The sequence below is a fragment of the Girardinichthys multiradiatus genome, chromosome 7 (genome assembly GCF_021462225.1).
Source record: "Girardinichthys multiradiatus isolate DD_20200921_A chromosome 7, DD_fGirMul_XY1, whole genome shotgun sequence".
Classification (NCBI taxonomy): Eukaryota; Metazoa; Chordata; class Actinopteri; order Cyprinodontiformes; family Goodeidae; genus Girardinichthys; species Girardinichthys multiradiatus.
In genome coordinates, this window is record NC_061800.1 from 40,581,749 (window position 1) to 40,603,091 (window position 21,343).

The window sequence follows — 21,343 nt, forward strand, 5'->3', positions numbered from 1 at the left end:
GACCATTTTCAAGTGGTTATATTGCATAATCTATCTATAATCTATCCAGGCATTGGCTATGCTTGCTTATACTACTTTATTCATTGAAAAAAAAACAAAAAAACAAATCACCAGTCAGTTTCTAACATCCCACTTTTTGTTTTGTTTTAATCATAGTAAAATCCAATTTATTTCAGAAATTGAAAACATTTCTTTGTTTACTGCTGACCAAAGTAGAAAAAAATCGTATTTTTAAATCTATTTTCCTTGATTGAAGCATATCGAAAACGTTAAAACCCAAACCTGTACTGACCCATGATTTTTGTGCACCGTTACACCCTTACTAATCACAGTATCAAAGAACTGATTAAAATGAAGTCGGACGAAGCCCAGAAATGTAAGATGCAGTTTGAAAGAAAACTGTATTTTCTAAGACATGTCTTGCACTTGTTCACTCTGAAGAAGACAATGAGAAAGCAAGACTTTCAGCAGATAACAGGAAGCTGAACACATTATAGCAACGTTGCTGCGTTAGAGTTCTCAAACTGGGGCTGGACGGAATAAAAAATCATGCAGTGGCCATCTCTTTACAATGTATTGTACATCACAATGACAGTATGTTAACAATATGCTGTATTGCCTTATTTAAAACCAAAGATCCTTGTATAAACCTTCAAGCAAGGGGTGGGCAGTATCATGCTGTGGGATTGTTTCACTGCCAGGAGTGCTGGATGGGAAATAATAATAAAAGAGGAGGACGGCCTCTAAATTCTTTAACTTCCCCCTTTAATCAGAAGCTAGATGGTTGAAACTTGGACACAGTTGGGTGATCCAGCAGTCCAATGATCCCAAACACACATGGAAACTTTCCTAACCACTCACTGACCCACTGCTGTTTAGAAAGTAGTAAACTATGCTTTAAAGCTGAGTCTGTGCCAGGAAGCTAACCAGTTGAAGTTTATTGTGATTAGCTAATCAGGGTTACCTGCCATGGCTTATGGACTTTGTTTCAGAAATAAATGTGAACCTTCCTGGCTGGACCTCAGTGTTCTGCTCTTTTCACTGTTTGTCTCTGCAGGACAGGTTATGCTGGCAGTGAGAGACGGGTCTCTTGATTGTAATTTGTTTAGAAACCTGCCACTCATTGCAGACCTTGCTAAACCTTGCCAGTGTCACCTCCTTGACTTTGTTGCCAAGATGCTCCCGTGTTGCATTTTCCGTGACAATGGAGTCACATTACTGATGTTCGCGGAGAATAGGGCAGCATCTGCTTCCCTTTCCCACACCCCCCAGATGTCTTGGCTTCCTGTTGTCACTCTTTCTTAGCGCCGTTGCGTTGTGATGTTGCTGGCGGTCGTCACACTGCTCACGGGAGGGTCAGCAGGGTTCCTTTGCACAGCACTGCAGTGATCTATGGCATCTTACTGGCTGCCTGAAGAGGATTGTGGCTCTGATTTGTTCTGTTGCAGGTTTTTTTTTTGGGTTTCTCTGAAAAAATGCCAAACATGAGCTTTTGTTACACCTTCGTTCTTAATGTGTGAAGCTGGACACTGACTCAATCTGTATCAGGCATATTTGATGCAATGTTTTGTTGAAAATCCTTTTTTAAGCTTTGGTTATTATGTATTTCTAACGGAACTGAACATCTTTTTATTAATGTTCTCTCCCTTCTCTTTAGGTGCTGTGTGTGGTGTAAATAGGACAAAATTCTGAAGATAAAGTTGCTGGTTTCATCGCTGAGGCTTCACTGGAACGGTCAGTTCAAACCCGTCACATTTCAGACATTTACTGTGAGACATGTCGTGATTTATATGGATGGATATAATTCTGGCTGCATGCACCAACCACAAAGCCGACTTTAGTCCAGTTCCTGTGAACGGAATGTAATTTATATTTCTCATGGAAGATAAAGTTTTCCATTTAAACATTTAACCCTGTGTCTATTGAAGGTCTTTATTTCCTGTATAATAACCAGTGTCCTTGAATCTTTTTTTTTTATTTGTGCAATTTGCAACCAAAAACCTGCGTTTATGTTAATATGAATTCATAGGATGGACAAAAAGTAGGGTATAATTGCAAAGTTGAAGGAAAAGCGCCAGCCTCCCTGGGTCAGCACGTTTTAGAACTACCTAATACAACTGCAGTCTTTTGTGGTATGCCTCTACCACCATTATACATCAACACAGAGACATTTAAGTTCAATCAGGTTGGATGGAGAGTGTCTGTCAACAAAGTTTTCAAGTCGTGTCACAGATTCAAAATTGTATTTAGTTCTGGACTTTGACTGGGCCATTTTAGTACATAAATACATTTTGAACCATTCTATTATAGCTCTGGCTGTATGTTTGGGGTTATTGTCCCGCTGGAATGGGAAAATTAGTATCCCCACAGCATGATGCTGCCGCCACCGTTGTGATGGTGTTGTCAAGGTTATTTGCAGTGGTAGTTTGCTGCCACACTGTTTTTTGAGTGTGTTTAATTTTGGCCTCATCTAACCAGAACACACAGCCAAACAGGACTTCTTATAACTTACTTTTAACAGTGACTTTCTTCTTGCCCCTCTTCCATAAAGACCAGACTTTTTGTAGTTCACAGCTAATAGTTGTCTTGCCAATATATTTTCCCAGCAGAGCTGCAGATCTCTGCAGGTCCTCCAGAATTACCATGGACCTCTTGGTTATTAAACCTAACCGTGCTTTAAAACTATTTATCATTTTCCTTACAGTTTATGAAGATGCACTACACTGTATTGGTCTACCACATAAAATCTGAATAAATCACATTGAAGTTTGTGGTTGTAATGTGACAAAATGTGAAATACTGTGAATACTTCTGCAAGGCACTATATGCACCAGATGCCAACACTCATCTCCTCTCAGTCTGCAGTCGTGTAGTGTACTGAATGGGTGCAGTTTATGCTCCCTTTTTTCATGCATTTTGTTTGTGAGTGAAACAACTCATCTCGCAGTGTCTCCCCACCGGTGTGGCTATTTTTAGGAGCGGCTCAACTATCGAGGGATGCTGCAGTCTCCCTCCATCCATATTTGTCTATTTTCCCCAACCTCTCCATGTGCCATTGTGTCAAAACATTTGCTATGTTTTTCTCAGAATGTTTAAAGTGGATGAGGGATGGAAATAAATGTGTGCGCTGCATAAAATAAACTGACCACATGTCACTTTGTGAAGTGGCTGCCAAATCAAACTCAGACTGCTTGGGTCATGAAAAAAGCAAAAACAAAAATGTATACTTTTGTGTTTTAGACGTTTTAAAAGAATGAGGACGTACATCTTAGAATGCTGTTTGCTGTTGGTTTACGGCACTCTAAAAGAAAAAAGATCCGCATGGTAAGATGTTGGGTAGCTCTGTATCTCATGGTTTTAATCATTCAATCAATGACTTTTTTGACTTCTAGTTCTCCACCTGCTTTTGGGGAACTAACCACAGTTTCTCATTGGGGTGAAGAATTGGGTCTAAAGTTTTATTTTTCTGATCTTTACAACTGACACATAGTGACCGATCTCACTTTACAACTTCATCTTTTGACTTTGTGCTCCATCGTGCTAGAAAATAATCACCAAATTGTTCTGGAGTTTTGGAAGGATTTGTTTCATCCCATTGCACAGCGTGTTGGCCGTGTTGTTGGGCAGAACTTTGACTTTGACAAGAAGCAACCCCACACATGGATTGTATCAGAATGCTTCACTGTTAACGCAGGACTCGTGGTAGATTTTCTCCTTCTGATTGTTGGGGACAATCAAGGATTCATTAGAGAAAGTAACTTTGCACCAAACAATTTTTGTTCTTTCTGCAGAATTTCAGCATGTTTTTGATGTTTTTCTTGGATAGATGTGACTTCATTTTCAAAAGTCTTTTGGGTGCCACTATGTCTTTTTGTTTTAATTTAATCTATTTAATCTATGGACACATTTTTTAATCATAATGTTTTTTCCTGCAGAAAAAATATATTAAATTATTTTAGTATTCAGAATGGTAAATATGATAAGGTTGAACAGGAAATCCAATGCAACTCTATTGGAAAATAATGTGCTTCTTTTACACCTTTTTTTATCTAAAATGTAATAATAAAGAGTGTAACTTTCACATAACTTGTATTAAAATAACCGTTTGTATTATGTTTGAGTTTGTCTGGTTTACATTGTACATTTTATTGTTATTGTATATTTTAATATTATTCACATAAGTAAATGCTTTTAATACTGGATAAAATGAAGTTGATTTGGTCGGCTGCACATTAACACATACACACACACACACACACCTACACACACAGAGCCCTCAGTGTTAATCAAACATGCCTTTAAATGTTTCTGTAAACACATATTCGGGGTGAAACAAAGCAAACAGACAATAGGGCTAACTTCAGAGTGGATTTGACAGATTAACAAAACCTTGTGGTGGTTTTGTTAATGGCGCCCCACAACGGTGGGGAGACACAATGTGAGATCAATTTGCCACGTCCGTTTTAAAATGGTAGCTCAGACAGATCCAACTAGTGACTAAAAGTGAGTTGATGTCTGAGTGAAGCCAGGAGCTTCTTACACAGCAATTTGAAAAAGATAAATAAATTTATTATCGACCTAATAATGGTAAATAGCTGGGCAAGCTCTGCACTGGTGGCAACAGGAATCTGTAGCGCGCAACTCAGGAGAGGATGTACCTGGCACTTGGACCTCCTCAAGCCTCCTTTTCTACAACCAAGCCTCTCACCTTGGAGTTGTTGATGATCTGAGTACCTGTTGTCCAGGGTTCAGTGTTCTCCTTGCATGTGCTCTTCTGTGGAGGTAAACATTACTCATTCAAGGAGACAATGATGTAAAGCACATCTGCCCCTTTTTATAACAGTTTGCTATGTAGATTTCGTTTTTCATTTTTAGCTACTAAAGATCTTTGGAAAAACATAATATGCATATGAACTCTCTCTGCACAATAATGAATTTTCTCCACAAATACTGAAACCTCCAAGTTTTAACAGTTTCTGTTAAAGCGTTTGGCCATGCGTGTACAAAGCTACCAGATGAGGAGGCGTTGGTATCGTAAAAGCTGCAGCCAAGTTGTGTTTTGTAAAGTTTCAGATGCCTTGTTTGGGGCTTGATTCATGCTAGAGACTAAACAGTGGGAGCTCTTGGCCTCAAGGCTTATCACTGTGATAACATTTAAGGACAATAAAGCTACATTTTCCTTAGGTTTCATAAAGTAGTCCCAGTTTGTGTTGAGAGCCAGCGATGGCTCAGATACAGCTGGTGCTCTTGACAGGAGACATTTATTGTCCTCCTTGCACGCCTCTTAAACAGTCCCATTTCTCCTGCTGAGCGGTGTGGGCAGTGAACAGACAGGTAGAGGAGGGCGACCGCCTTGGAAGAGGTCGTGATGAGTCCCACCGGGGGTGCTCCAGTGACCTCCCCCCTCCCTTGCTGTCTCTTTTATTTCTCCCAGAAGAAAGGTGGGGGAAAAAGGAATTTAGGCAAAGGCCATAAAATGTTGTCATTAGCTCTGTCAGCTTTCCATGTCCTCAATTTCTGCAAAAAAGCACCTTTGACCAAAACTACCACACAACACAACATCTTTTCTAACACAACTTGGGAGCATCCACACTAATTTATTTGCTTTCCAGTGCTTATTAAAAAGCAACAAAAAAAAACGCATGTGCGTGCAGGCAGACACTCAAGTCACAGCTGCTGTTATTTTTAACCAATGCCAGTGCCCTGTTCTGTGTGGGTTTTTATGGCAGCAAAGTTCCTGCTGCCTGCATTGTTGAGGAGTACTCATGCCCTCCAGCCTGCACCTCTCTTCCATTATTCTAATGAATATTTAGTGTACTCTTGGCAGGATGGCCACAACTCATCCTGCTAAAATACGATGAGCCCCTGTGAGATTAGTGAAACGAGCGTTTGACACCTTTAACACCGCGGTGGTGTATTTTTGTAGATAAATCATTTGGGGGCGTGCAGAGTGATCGAATCACAGGATAGAAAGAGAAGAACTGGACATATTTCAGATTAAATACATAAATCACTAAAAATAAAATCAGGAAAGAAAAACTGAGAGAAAAATAGTAATATATGTATCTGCAGTCATAGAATAGATTTTAACAATGTAGAATATGCTTATCTTTTTCTATGCAGCATTGGCCTTTTTTCTCTTTTTACATACATTTGTTGTCTTGAAAATACAGGAAGATACAGGTGATACAAAACTGTTGTAATATAGTTTGATTGAAACTTGATTCAGTCAGACTTAATAAGTTTGGTGCACTAAATATGATACATCTGGATTCAATGCAATTACATTCAATGAATTAGGGTAAGGCAACCGGGTGACGGTTTGCAACTCAGTACCATGCCATACCACTTTATTTCTAAAGCACTTAAAAACAACATAACAGCTGACCAAAGTTCTGTACAAAAATATACAACAGAACAGGAATAAAACAACAATAAGAAAATACACAGGAGCTATAGAAAACACTATACATACGTAGAAAAAGTACAACATTAAGACAGATGCTAGCTTACTCTGGTTTCAAAGCAAAAGAGAAAACAAAAATTTTTTAAATGAGTTTTAAAAAGGCAAGGGATGGAGCCTGCCCGACATTCAGTGGCAGCTCATTCCACAATTTAGGAGCCAAAACTGAAAAGGCCCCGTCTCCTCAGGTTTTATAGAACCAGAGTTATGTGCTTTCGTTTACTTGTACCAGTTAAAAATCACGCAGCTGCATTTTGTACCAGCTGTAGATGGGAGAGGGAGGGCTCACTAACTCCAATCAAAAGAAAGTTGCAATAATCCAGGTGTGAGCTAATAAAAGCATGGATCACTGTCTTTAGGGGGCGTCTAGGAAGGAGGAGTTTAATTTTTGAAAGGCGCCCAACTGAAAGAAGGAGGAGTTTTAGGCTGGTGTCCATTTTTACCCCTAAATTAGTAACAATGAATTTTTCATGTAGGACAAAAGAGGAATGGTCAAATGTGAGGACACAGCTAGGACCACTGGGCTTAAACCTCAGTCTTCTTTTCCTTAAAATGTAAAACTTGGTACTAAATTATTAGAAAACCTTTTATTTCATTAAAAAACCTTGTGTTGCTATTTGAGTACATGAGTCTCAGTAGCCTCACTGTGGCTTAGTGAGAAGAGAAGCCATGTCTCGATCAGTGTGGAATGTTGTGGTTTGATACCTGCATCGTCCTGCCATTTTGATGTGCCCCTGGGCAAAGCACTAAAACCCAATCTGCACATTGATGTAAGAAGCTTGTGTTTTTGAGTGTGAAACGTTTATTTTCTACAGCATGAACATTAAAAAGGTAACATTTGCAAAGGCATCATTGGTAAAATAGCAAACGAGCAAAATAGCTTAGCTGTGGTGTAGAATACTAGAGAAGAGACCAAATCACACCAAATGGTGGAGCACCTTGTGGCAAATATAAGTCCGACACATCCAACTGAACACTGGTATGGACAGTATGGACTGCTATACATAAGCTTTTTTCTTGAGGTTATTGATCTACATGATCAGGTTAAATTAATTGAGCTCACTGCAGTTCTTCTCCCAAACAGTAGGAGTCACCACTGACAAAATAATACCACTCCACAGCAGGAATTCCAGCAGTAGAAGAGTCGTACAAGAACCCATTCACAAACACACTTTTAAAGTTTTATCTAAGCAGATCAGAGTTTACTGACACAATCAGAAACTGGACCTTTTCATGGCTGCTCCATTGATGCACCCTCAGTGTTAATATTAACCGACTGTTAACATCTATATTAGCCCTAACCCCTGTGTTTCATGTTGTTCAATAGGTCTTTATTTGTTAAAAAAAACAAAGTTGTAATACTAGTTTTCCTTGAAATATTGTCCAAAAACATCTTGTCTCATTCTCATAAACCCAAAATCATATATAGTCACAGGTGCAAAACAAATAGCAAAAAATAATATATTTTCCTTTTTTTTGGTCATGCGAACTATTATCATGTGTAGTTTAATGTATACTGATTATATCTACAATCATCAATGTCTGTCCAACCCCAACCCTCGGTAGTGTATAGTTAATTCTACGTTAAGTATACAAATTGACATTGTATCACAAACTCTGCTGCTGTCTTATAGTTATAACAGTTTACAAGACATATACAGTATGAATGTTTGCAATTTCTTAAATTAAAGAACTACAGACAGGGCTGTAAACGAGGCTGGAAATATTATTATAATTGCTTATGGAAGTAGTGTTTTTAAAGCTATCTTGAGGAAATAACAAATATTAAATATAAAACAGTTAGATGAAATGTGCCCACCATCGGATCTTCATCTTTATGGAAGGATGAAGAGGTTGATGCTTCAGCCAGCTCATTGCAACCTAATAGTACATAGATATTTTATTTGCTATAAAAAAGGCAGTTCTCATCCCAAGAAACAAAAATCATTTAGAAAATATTGGCTGCCCTAATTTCCAAGTATCAGCTATAGAAATGAACTGTATGTAAGAGGAGTCAGTAATATCCAATGGCGTATTGGCTTCTTTAAGGAGTATCGTGTTTCATTGTTAAATATCCTAATGGCTAGTTGAGTTTAGTGCCAAGTAATGCAGGCATGGGGCATGGATGTAAGGGTACCTCTAGGAAATGAGATTCAGGCCTAAGAGACGTCTTGCAGCGTCTTCAGTAAGGTCTTGACTGTTGGGTGAGGGCTCAGTTTTGGAGGCTAAAGATAAACAATTGCCCCGAGTCTCTGGCTGTTGCAGACAAGTCAACACAAGTCTTTGTTTTAAAAGTGTTTAATGATATTCTTTTAGCAACTGATTCTGGTGATTGTGTCATCCTTGTGCTTTTGGACCTAACAGCTGCTTTTGTCACTGTAGACCATGACATTCTGTTGTCTCGTTTGGACCAGTGGGTGGGAATCAAGGGTGTTGCCTTAAATTGGTTCAGATCCTATCTGTCCAACCGAACATTCTATGTTAGTCTTGAGGGGTCAGTGTCCTCCTCTTCTCCTCTTTTTTGTGGAGTCCCTCAAGGCTCAATTTTAGGCCCGCTTCTGTTTTCTCTCTCAGAAAGCACGGTATATCATTTCATTACTACGCAGATGACAGCCAGATCTATGTCCCTCTTAAAAAATCTAATTTGTTTGCGATAGACTCACTTCTTAGGCGTCTTGAGGACCTGAAGGCCTGGATGGCAATACATTTTTTGAGTTTTAATGAAACCAAGACTGAGGTTATGGTTTTTGGGGGTACTGTGGGTCACTCCCCTATAAATCTAGGTTCCTTGACTCAGTACAATAAATTGTTAGTGAGAAATTTAGGTGTTGAAGTAGATCCTGATCTCAAATTAGACAACCACATCAGGTCAGTTGTTAAAAGGAGTTTTTATCATTTGAGGCAGATAGCCAAAATAAAATACTTAATCACTGTCTCAAAAATCATTTTGAGACTGTGATCCATGCCTTTATTACCACCCGGCTGGATTACTGTCATGCACTTTATCTGGGGGTTAGTAAATCCTCCATTGCCCAACTTCAAAGGGTCCAACATGCTGCAGCGAGGCTTTTAACTGGCACACTTAAATATGAGCACATTTCTCCCATCTTATCTTCACTTCGCTGGCTGCCTGTGCCTTTTAGGATCCATTTTAAAATGCTTTTATTTGTTTTTAAATCTTTGAATGGCCTTGCCCCACCTTACCTGGCTGATCTGTTGCATCTCTATAATCCCTCCTGCTCCCTTAGATCAGCTGATCATCTGCTCCTGAGTGTCCCTAAGACCAGACCTAAACTCAAGGGAGATCGATCTTTTTGCTGCTGCAGCTCTTAAACTTTGGAACGAGCTGCCCCTCCAACTCAGACAGTCCCCTTCCCTGTCTGTTTTTAAAACGCGTCTTAAAACCTACCTGTTTTCTTTGTTTTTTGACACTGTGTAAGGTGTTGTGTTTTTGTTTGAGTTATGAGCTGTGTTGAATCTAGTTTCTGTACAGCACTTTGATCTGCTGTTGTGCAAAAGTGCTTTATAAATAAAGTTTGATTGGATTGGAAGTCAACACAAGTCTTTTGAGTCTCTTGAATTCGGCTGCAGCTTGACGGACTGCCGTTTTGGCAAGCTATCCTTTGCTAACTTTAGGGTTCGAGACCGTCTTCTTAGGTGAGAACCTACCTTAACGTTTCGCCTCACATGATAACAGTCTAAATGTTTTGCTCTGTTCAAGTAAAATACCCGAACGCTTAAAGCAATATTGAAAGAAGTGGGTTTATAACCTGCAGATCGCCAACAGATTTCTGATATTTCACAATGTTTAACTTTTCTTTCTCACAGCTTTTTGTCAGTGAAAACTAAGTTTGGTTCATTTAAATGGTTACAGATGGAATTAAAGTTTTACATATACAGTATTTTATAGAAAACAAAGAGGAAACCCTTTAGCCCCATCTAAACACGGTTGTAAATAAGGGATTTGTGGTAACAATCCACCTTTATGTTGCCAATAATTAATAATGATAATTACCTGAATTCTTAGAGACCGTGAAACAACTGCATGGCACATTTTGGTGGCCACTTTTTTTGCAGGTGTGTGAATATGGAAGGTGTGTGCAGTAATGTAATCCATTTTAATAAATATATATTTTTCTTGGTGCAGCAAAAACACAGCCTGAGAAGATTTAATCGCCTTGCCAAAAGTAACTGGGCTGGCCATATTTCATCACCGTCATGTCCTTAGAGATTTTCTGCACATCTGAGAAGTGCAGCAGAAAAAATGGGACCTGCTAGAAGAGTGACCTTTGGTATTGCAGCTGGGAACCATATTTCAGGGTGGTGTGTTGCTGTGTAGACGTCATAGAAAGACCCTTGACGCTGCATTTTTTTGGAAGGGTTTGCTTAGCTGCAGGGTGAGCCAGAATCATCACCCTGTTACAGTATGCAGTAAATGTACAATGAGGCTAAAGTTGATTTTATAAGATGCTTACTTTACCCCTCACAGTTTGTGATATCCATAGATGGTCAAAGACTTCAGAACAGATGTTCATCTGAGTTCAAAGTTAAAGGATAAGTACCCTTATAGAAGTGAAAGATTTTAATTAACCGTTTGCTCCAGTGACCCTCAGCATGAAAGTCCTGGGTGGACTAATTGGCTCACTTAGCTGAGCATATTTTAGGATTTGCTCCTTTTCACATCTTCAGCAAGCCTGTTTGATTGAAGCAGCTATTGCAATCCCGTTGTTTTATTTTAACCAGTGTTTCTGAAGATAAAAAAGCTTTCCTAGTTATCTCACCATGAATGTAAACTTGACAGAGGATGATTGTAGTCTTTAAAGGGGAAGGAATACTGCAAACATTGTTTCCATGCAGAAACCGGGTAGAAGAAAAGTCAGAACAAACAGTGTGTTTTAGAACAAAAATTAGCCGTTTGCCAGGGGAAGCTTTATCCTCTGAGTCAGTTTCTACCTGCCTTGGGGATGTCTGAAACCCGCTTTGAGAGCAGATGATTCAAAGTAATTGTCTGTCGTCTACTCAGTCTAAGGAAATGTGGTTATGTATGTGACTCCAGTAAATGATATCAACTAGCAAGAGGTTTATTCTAGTTATCTTGGTCGGATCAGAGATTCCATTCAGTTCTACTTCATTAGAGTCAAGTGGCCCAAATAGGGATCTGAACCACAATCGGTTTAAATAGGGTGTGATATAAAATCTTCATAAAAATACTATACAATTAAATTCAAATTTGCACAAGATTTGAGCATCTTTTATGGAAATGTATTGGTCTAATTCATCAGAAACCTTAACTACCAGGAGAATTAAACTGGTACGCAATGGGGCTTTGGTAAGTGTGGTCCGCAGGCCATTTGTAGCACTTGGGATGATTTTGTGTGGCCTCCTGAATGCAATTCAAGAGTTGTACTAATTGGGCCAGCCATTCATTACACTTGGCTAAATATTCGGTTTAATATGAGAGGGATCCATATCCCGTTCTTGTTGCTGAAAATAGATTAAAATAATGTTCCAGACCTAGAAAATAAAAAACCCATAAAAATGTTTGAAAAATCTTCACCTTCAATTACACGTTTCACACTAAAAGTTTAAAATGTGTAATTTGCCTGTTTTTACTTAAAATTAGCTTTTTTTATTTAACAATTATCAGCTGTAATTATTAAATTAACACATATAGTAAATATTTAATGCATATTCCAGTCAAATCACCAACATTAACTTTGACCCTTTCACCTCATGTGATTTTTCTGCATGCTTTGGTTCGTTGATCGCTTCCTCTGCCTGTCTGAACATTGAGTTGACGATAATGTCCAACAGGACGTGGATTTTCAGACTGTTTTCAGTTCAGGCCGTTTTCAGGGCTTTGTGCTGATTTAGTTAAGGAGGAGGAAAGATGCTTTTAGATACAGCCTAAAGAGTTTCAGTGATTCTGCATTAGGAGACCTGCTGATTAGGGCATTCTCTTTGAGTGCTTCGTGGTCTGTGTAAAAACTCATATCAGAAAATCCACATTCACTTATTTATGAATATTTACAGGTCTCTGTTTTGGCTGGCCTCTCCTCGGATGCTCTAGCAGCATATGTTGTCTGTGATCTTAATAAAAGCAGCGATTTAAAATATGACAGCGAACAACGTATATCTCTATGAGTGGAATCCACATTGGGAGCACTTGCATTCCTTCACACTTTGCACCCACACCATGTTGATCTGTTTCTCACTTTCTCCATTTGTTTTCATCTTCACAAGCTGTCATTCTTGCGGACGGGCATGTGCCTGCAAGTTGTCCTTGTCTGTGACCAGACGGGAGACGGACGGGTCCCGTATCAAAGCCCGTGTTTGTTTTGGAAAGCTGCAAGTGGGAGCGGTGACCAGATGCAAAAACAACGTGATCATTGAGGCAGGTCTGAAAGCGCAGCTGCTGCTGATGATAGTGCACACCCGACCCTGCAGAGCCGGTCTGCTTTGTGTTTCAGTGACATGTGTTTTCCACTGTACATTCTGCTCATAGAGACTTTATTCAGTGATTGAACTTCTTGTTACCACAATGGAAGGGGTTCTTTACTCAAACATCAGATCTGTGTACTTCCTGGATAAATATTGAGCTCAGTAATAACGTTTAGTGCTGACATGCTGTGTATATAGTCAGTGTGACTGTAATAATACAGATGTGGTGTTTTGACTGATTGTATCTACTAGAGTGTGACTGTTACTACATGTCTGTGGGTCATATTGTTGCCAGTATTCTTCTTTAAGTGGGTAATATTTAGAGATGACTGCCTGTACAGGTTCCAACCTACATTGCTTTATTATATACAACAACATTTCTGTGGAACAGTCTCCAGTCATCCTTAATGTCCCCATTTTGCATCCAAGAACCCAGACTTTGGATTTTATTTAAGTTCTTCTGATCAGTGGTCCTTCATGTCTTTGGCTGATTTTTCACACAGTTTCAATGCAGCTCTTTGTAAAGGCTATTTAACCTTTACCTTTGAACTGTTCAAACGTAAAAAGCACCTAAATTTAAGAAATGACTCAGTGTTGTTGACACATAACAGACAATGTAGCAAATAACCCATTTTCTATTTGCTCTTTAGAAACTTTGTGACCAGCAGCCAGTCCCAACGACACAAATGGTTCCCATTTTTTTGCCAAATCTATGAAACATCTCAATGATACCACCGTCTAGGTGTGTTTCCACGACAGGAACCTTTTCTAGGAAGAAAGGCATTTTTCCCCCTATGGTTCCACTGCTGGACCAAATCAGAAAGCTTCCCTGGTTGGGAGCTGGTACCTTTTGAATGGACCCTGAACCAGCTGTGGAGTTCATATTATCTTTTAACTATAAATATCAAGACAGGAGTAACTGGTGTTTTCTTTTTTTTCTTTTGCAAACACAAAATTCAAACCCAGTCACTCATGTTGAAGATCACCATGTTTTACAGTGTTAGCATTCAAATGATTTAATAAAATCAGGTCATCTTAGTGGAAATATTTATTAATCGGATTAAGTGCAGACACTTTTCAGTAATTAAACTGGAAATGTTACAATATTTTGCTGCCCTTATAATTAAAACAATCACAATTAGGGGTCGGGCATTGAGTTTCGAAAATCGATTGGAAACTAACATTCTGATTCGCCCAGAATCGTTCAAACTTTTAACTTCTTCAGGAAGTTTGCAGGAAACCATGGACAGTATGCAGTGGTGACCTAAAGTGTGGCCTAACTTTAGTTATATTTGACCTAAAATGGTGGGTCATCTCAAATGTAAATATCCAGCTAATGTTAGCCAGGCAGTTGACTCTGCTTATTAATTACCTTTTATATTGAAGTTCAGCTTTGATATTTATATTGTGGTTGAAAATAGCCCTGTGAGAAATTCAGAGTAAAGTTAATAAAAAGTAAACGGTGTATATAAATAAAAATTCATAGAGAAGTTCAGACTATGTCATGCAGAAGGAGTTCTGCTTATTTTAAACCATCTAATCTTTTGGACCCTGCCTCTTAAAAGAATCAGAATAAGGACCCGCTAAGAACCGGAATTGAAACGAGCAATCGGAATCGTTCAAATTCAAATGATCACAATCCCCCAGGATTATGTGTCATTAGCAGACATGCTAAAGCTGCTGCTAATGTTGAACAATTCATTTAAAGTTCACAGTTACACTCAGGTGTCAAAATCAGAACAGTTAATTCAAAATCCATTCTAGTTTCACATTTCCACAGTTTGTAGTGACAGTACTTGGCTTTTAAATCATAACCACTTGGTCAGATTTCACTATTTTTAATTGCATTCGAGGCTGGGCTGCGGTGGTCACTGAGATCTGTGTCCGCAGATTGCAGCGAAACTCCTGCAGGAAGAGGAGCTGCTCAGCATCAGCAGACAGACCCAGCTGAAACATGAAAAGGAAACGGCCCGGGCAGTTTAAAATGTTCTGGGAAAATAAGTCCTGGGGGACTTTTCTTATGTTATCCCAATGAGGAAACAAATGAAGAAGCAGAGCAGGTGCATATTAAAATAAAAAGGTTTGTATTGCAGAAAACTGTTTTTATTCGTTTTATTTTAAAATCAGGATTATTTCCAGTTCTTTTTAAAACCTCAGCCAAACAAATTGCTATATGATGTAAAAAATAGAGAAATCTAACTCTAAATCTGATACTCTCAAATAATATATATATAGACTGCTTGTACATTAGAAGATATCCTGTAACAAAGACTAAACGCCAGACGAGAGTTGAAATATTCAGTGTGCAAAAGGACATTCAACTCACTATGTAAATTTTCTTTTTTGTAGTTTGTAAGACAAATTTGCAAGTCACATGCGTGAAATAGCACATAAATAATTGGTATTTGCCTCTTTGTCATTTAGCTGTTCCCAGTTGTGATTGTGTGGAAACATACAAGACAATGATTTGTTAAGTTTCCTAAGAAACTGTGTGGCAACAAATCACCACCAGGCTTTGAAGATGACCACAGTTTAGAATATACCTCAGATCAGCCCAGTTGGATCTGACAGACGGGGTCGCTCAGCTACTGCTACTTCTGGAAGCACTCTGTGGTGACAAAGAACCGTCAATCACTCCTATCCATTGTTTAGCTATTATTCCCAGCAGTGCACATAGACATGCATGTTTAGAGAATAGCTAAGAAAAATTTAGAGAGGAATAAAGACCAGACCCAGAAGGATTGTGTAATGTTTGCTCAGATGGTCAATTATCTGCTTCCACATTTTTTGATTGGTTCCTTGACTGCAAACTAGATTAATGATCCTTGTCAGAATCATTAATCTAGTTTTGATAATATAACAAAAGAGAATACTTAACAAGGCAGATCACCACGCATCTACTAACAGCCCATTTATTGACATAATATATGGAACAATGACGATGAAATGAAAACGTGAAACTGCAGATATTTAAAATACTGTTATATAAAGGACAAAAGACAATTCCTGCAAGACTTTGGTCAAAATTTGTTGCGGTTTTGTTATTAATTAGATAATTGATTTAATTCTTCTAATGAAGATTGTACAGACTGGCAATTGTACTTTTTTCCTTATGTGTAGTTTAAGGTATTGAGAATCAATTCAAAACGGATATTAGAAAGAGGTTAACACTATTCAACACTTTTTTTGGTCATGTTAAATTATCAAACGACGATGTAATTAATATTGATGTCAGATCTTTGGTGACCAAGGGTGATTTCAGTTTATATCTGGGTAATATATGTTTTTCTTTTTCCATCATTTGTGGTTATTGGCCAAAATGAAAAAAACAAAACTATGTTTTTGACATTTTAGTCATAAAACAAAATAAGAAAGATGATTTAAGTCTTTTAGACCTTAATCATGCAAACTTGCAACTTCATCTAAAACTATCTAAATCAATGTTAGACGCTTATACTACCAGACATAATGCAGACCTTGTTAGGTACAAAAGTTATACTTTACAATCATTTGTGGTTTATTTGTTGTCCTCAGCCAAAATAAAGCAGCACAGTTAACATTGTATATTATGTTTAATAGCCATTACCAATTTTGCTAATAAGATGTAGCCATGGTAAGTTGGTGTAAAAATACTTGAGAAGACATATTAATATATGATGCTGGTAATTATTCTCCTTCACCATGTTGCACCTCCATAGTTGTACTCGTTTCATACCAGAAGGAAGACTTCTATTTGTACCGACCATGTGTCAATTTGTGGCCACCAGGGGGATTTCCTTTGACTCTTTTACAACCAAAGAGTTAAACTAATTTCCTACATTTTATTTAGAGTAAGGAAATGTGGATAAAATGACTCCAATAAGTTTTAGAGTTTCAGCGGTGGGAAAAGTGTACAGAACCACAATGAATGTGATTTAATACAAAGTTTGCAGAAAACAGTATGCCTATATATTAAACTCTATTTGGTATTTGAGCAGTGCAAAGAAAAACATACAATGATTTATATACAAAGGTACAAAATGGCTTGTTTATGGTTGTGAAATGGAAGAAAGGAGGGACCAACATTTGCTCAAGTGCAAATGTTATGCACTTGAGCTTTTTTCATAAACTAAAATATAATTGGTGCAAAATGTTGCACAAAAAGTGTCATATACTTTGTGAAAGGGAAAGAGCTGATGGAGCAAGGGCCTAATGTTTACAATGCTTTAAAAAGAATTTGAATGTTATTGAATAAGTTCTACAAAAATGCACTTCCTAGTGATTCGCTAGCATTTTTTTCTTTGCTATGTGAATCACAAACTGTTTCACAGTTACAAATGGAGGGAGGCATGATAGAAGATAATTGAGAACCACTGGCCTACAGGCTATAGATATGATAGCGGTTTACCCACATTTCATTGCTTGGCCCACTAATCAGCTACCACACCGAGTCAAATCAGATTGTTGTGGTCTAAACCAATTTTCTTTGCAACCTCACCACTGCCATGATTGCTTAAATTCTCCAGCAAGTGTAGCAACAGGGAAAGGTTGTTATTTGATCCCACTCACCTTGATCAGATTACACACTGGAATTAGTATAATTACAGCTGTCACTGATTAATGGCCAAGCTATAATTACAGAGGTAGCCATGAGGAAGTGTCTATTGCAGTGCATGCAGGATAAAGAAAAATGAATGTGCATTTGTTAAGGAATGTTTTTTTTTAATTCCACCCTATGAGTTTAATCAACTTTTCTTTTAATTTACAATAAAGTGATATGTCTGAACTCATTGTTAAGTTAAACAAATCAAGCTTGGACACCAAATAACCTTAATTACGACTGGGATGACAGATAAGGGCCTTTGTTAAAAGATAGCAAAAGTACAACAGAAGGTCATAAAGAAGGAGCAAGAGCTCAATAGATGGATAAAAACCATTCTGTGTCTATCACACATCACAGAAAACAATGACCATCCAACTTCAGTTTACAGCTCATAATGACAAAGATTACAATAATGTTTGGTGATAATTTATATCGCAAAATGATAAACTGTGTCTAAGGACATAAGAGTTGCAGCTAAGTTATACATAACTACATTGCCACTATTTTCCAAGTACCATGCTTAACAAAATCTGAAAAACAATTCTGAAAAAAACATGAAAGGAGAGAGACCAAGTGCCGAGCTTTGTGGGACTCCATTCCCTTTTAGCATCTACACTGTTTCAGTTATTTTCAGGTAAATATTGTCTTGTTATATTATTTTTTTAAATCGGAATCATTTCAATCAAAAGTCACAAGTTTCTGTAAACCATATCAAGCAGCATTCTGTCAGTTTGTTTAGGTGTACCTCACACTACTGCTGACGTTGCCTCATGTTTGCCTCTGCTGTTCTAATGATTTCTAACCTCTGCTTTTTTTTTTAAAACAATGCATTTTCAACTGTATTGAATGTCTTTCAGATATATCAGAGTTTTATTTAATTTTTTTCCATTAAAAGCATCATCAATCATTTAAAATGGGCACAGCTGCAACCTTTATGGTACTCCGTTCTTTTTATTATGTGCGAGGAGGAATTTAAGATGATGATCCAATAATAGTTGAAAGAGCTTACATAAGCAGCCTGACAAACCAACGCAGCTCAACGACTTTAAACTGAGAGAGGTTGTAAATGTCCATTACCAGTTAAAAGTTTGGACCAGTAGTCATTTATACTTAATGCAGAGGTGTGTTTCAGATGGTAACAGAAACTGGATGACATGTAGGTGCTGCAGGTTTTTGAAAGCTGCACAGAGGTTTATCCTCACCATGTATTTACTGAGTTTATTTCCAGTCTTATTGTTTAAATCCATCCATCCATCCATCCAGTCTGTGGTTTTTGCAGATTCTTCTCTTCGCACAGCTGCATGACATTCAACTTTGCACATATCTGATTCTAAAACAGGAAGAAGTGCTTTCACAGTTGACTCTTTTTCCAAATGCTGTGTATCAGCTTCAGTGCCAAACTGCACTTCTCCTGACTGTCCAACTTATTTTCAAACTTCTCTAAACCTCAACCGTACTTTAGCTTATTGTCTAAACAGCAATGAAATGAGTAGCTTCCAAATGCCCTGGATAGAAAACTGCTATATAACTTCGAACACTTTATCTGATTGACACCTTATTAAGCATTTCAATCCAGATTCTGAGAGTTGCAGTTTATGCTAAAATGAATCACAGCCTCACGGAGGTGGCACTTTATACCAACCAGACGGATCGTATGGAGCTGAACTAAGGGAACCAGAAGCAAGGCAAAAAGGGAGTGATAAGAGACTGAGCTGCAGAGTTTAAATATTAAAAGCGTGTATATCAGACATAGTGCATGCATGAGCTGTTTGTGTGCACTCCAGGTTTTCTACAAGCTCAGCACCCCCCTGACCGCGACAAGGCAAACCTCTCCGACTGTGAACGGAGTCAGTCAAGCAGAATGGAGTCGCAGGCAAATGGACGTGAGGGCAGAGATAGATTAAGCAGAAGCTGATGCAGTTGTGTTGGCAGAGATGTTGTAAACCTCGTCTGTTCTGGGACTTTCCACCAGGGGCCCATCTGCATGATCTTTTACCTAGAATAAAGATTAAAATCTCAAATCAATATTCAGTGATATGCGAGACAGACTAAAGATATGCCCTTATTGTGATTGAGCTAGATTTTATCTCATTGGTTCATCTGACCTTTCAGATTAAAATGGATAGATTTATATCCATCCATAAGAAAGCCATTCCATGTTTTCTCCTCCCTCCCACGGTTCATGTGAGTAGGATAGAAAAGCAGCAGCTTCCCTGTTTATCTGCTTGTTTGCCAAATGAAAGAAATAACCTCCTACAGATGGCAAGAAAAAAATCTGGCAGATTTTCTTTTTAGATGCGTCATAATATCATGGCCTTTTGAAGGGATTTATTACCACACACCATGTTTCTTTTTTAAGAAAATACCAATATCACAGAACCTTTAACCTGAAGTTGTCTTTATTCTGAAGTCCTTAAAGAGAACGATAAATCTGCATTTGGCTACAAAGATAAAATTAGAAGCTTTAAATACATGCAGTGGCAGATATACCAGGGGTAAAACCTTTTCTTGGCGGCAGGTGCAGCCATTTCTTAATGCTCATTTGTCTTCTCAGCATTCTGTTTAGGGAGAGTTATGATGCAAACGTGTGTATTTTATTGGCTCCATTGAGTGAGTAACATTTCCAATCTGTTTTGATGTCGTCTTCCCCCTGCGGCAACACAACTGCGTCACGGCATGAGTTTTGCTGTCACATTTTTCTGGGGTGATCTGCGTTATGTAAGAACTGAAATAAGAGGAATAGCAGTGCCAAATTGACATACTGCTGCACACACGTGGACACACACTCTTTCTCTCTAACAAGCACACATGCACACACACACGCACACGTACGTTGCCAAAATGTTCCAGCTGGTCGGCTGGCACTTCAGTCAGAGCCAAACCACTTGGATAGGACGGCTACCAATATGTTGTGTTTTTAATAGCAAAAGTCGTTATTTTAGGATTAATGTTCATAGTACAATGAAGGTGGTTAGGTGTCAGAGCCGGGGCTGCTCTTTATATGAAATATTACAGAAAGTCAAGGTAGATTTCAAGGGTAAATAATTTAAGATTCCATGAATAGAAAGTACACTTATCCAAATCTTGTTTCGACTTTGCTTCCAGGCAACCAGGCTTTCATGTAATCTTTTAAAGTGGTGCTGATCCGTGTTACTCCATGTTTTTTGAAGGTCTTTCAAAGTTTTTCTTTTAACTTTTGGCTGCTTTTACTCTCATTTTCAGTGGAAATGAGTGGTATAAACTTAATAAATATAATTTAAAAAATAATTTTTTACCTATTCCTGTTTCTTCTGAAGCCCACAATCATCTCCTTTGTTTAGATCACATTCAAGATGAGATGATTGTTTTCACACCATGGCGTAAAGCGGTCCACCAGTTCTCTGTACTCAATTCATCTCTGGTACACCCGACGAGTATATCTGCAGATGAGAGGACTTTGTTTTGTACTGGAAGTCTGAGGTGTACAGAGTGAAATGGAATGGAAAGAGTATAGTCCCCTGTGGTGCTCCTCAGCTTCTCACCACCTGGTTAGACACATGACCCATCAGTCTCACAAACTGTGGTCTATTTGTCAGGGAGTGATTGATCCAGGTGATTGTAGAGGTATACACTTGTGTCTTCTGTAGTTTTTGACAAAGCATATCAGGCTGTGTTGGTTGTTATGTTGTGGGATGTCAGGGCAACAGGTCAGTAGTTATTGAGGACTGGTGGATAAGCTTTCCTTGGTACCAGGACAAGGCAGGGTGTCTTCCATAACACTGGAACCTTCTCTTGGGTCAGGCTAAGGTTGAAGAGGTACTGCAGAATCCCACAGAGCTGCTCCGCACAGGCCTTAAGGCCCCTGGGGCTGACACCAT

At 38.4% G+C, this 21,343-nt stretch overlaps 1 protein-coding gene across 1 annotated transcript in view; it reads left to right on the plus strand.

Moving 5' to 3' along the window:
* The window catches only part of adarb1b (adenosine deaminase RNA specific B1b), a 158,389-nt gene that overhangs the window by 54,159 nt on the left and 82,887 nt on the right, over window positions 1–21,343 (plus strand). The window contains exon 2 of the mRNA XM_047370114.1: window positions 1,658–1,734. The gene's annotated coding sequence lies outside the window, so the exon portion shown is untranslated. The remainder of the gene's footprint in view (window positions 1–1,657; window positions 1,735–21,343) is intronic.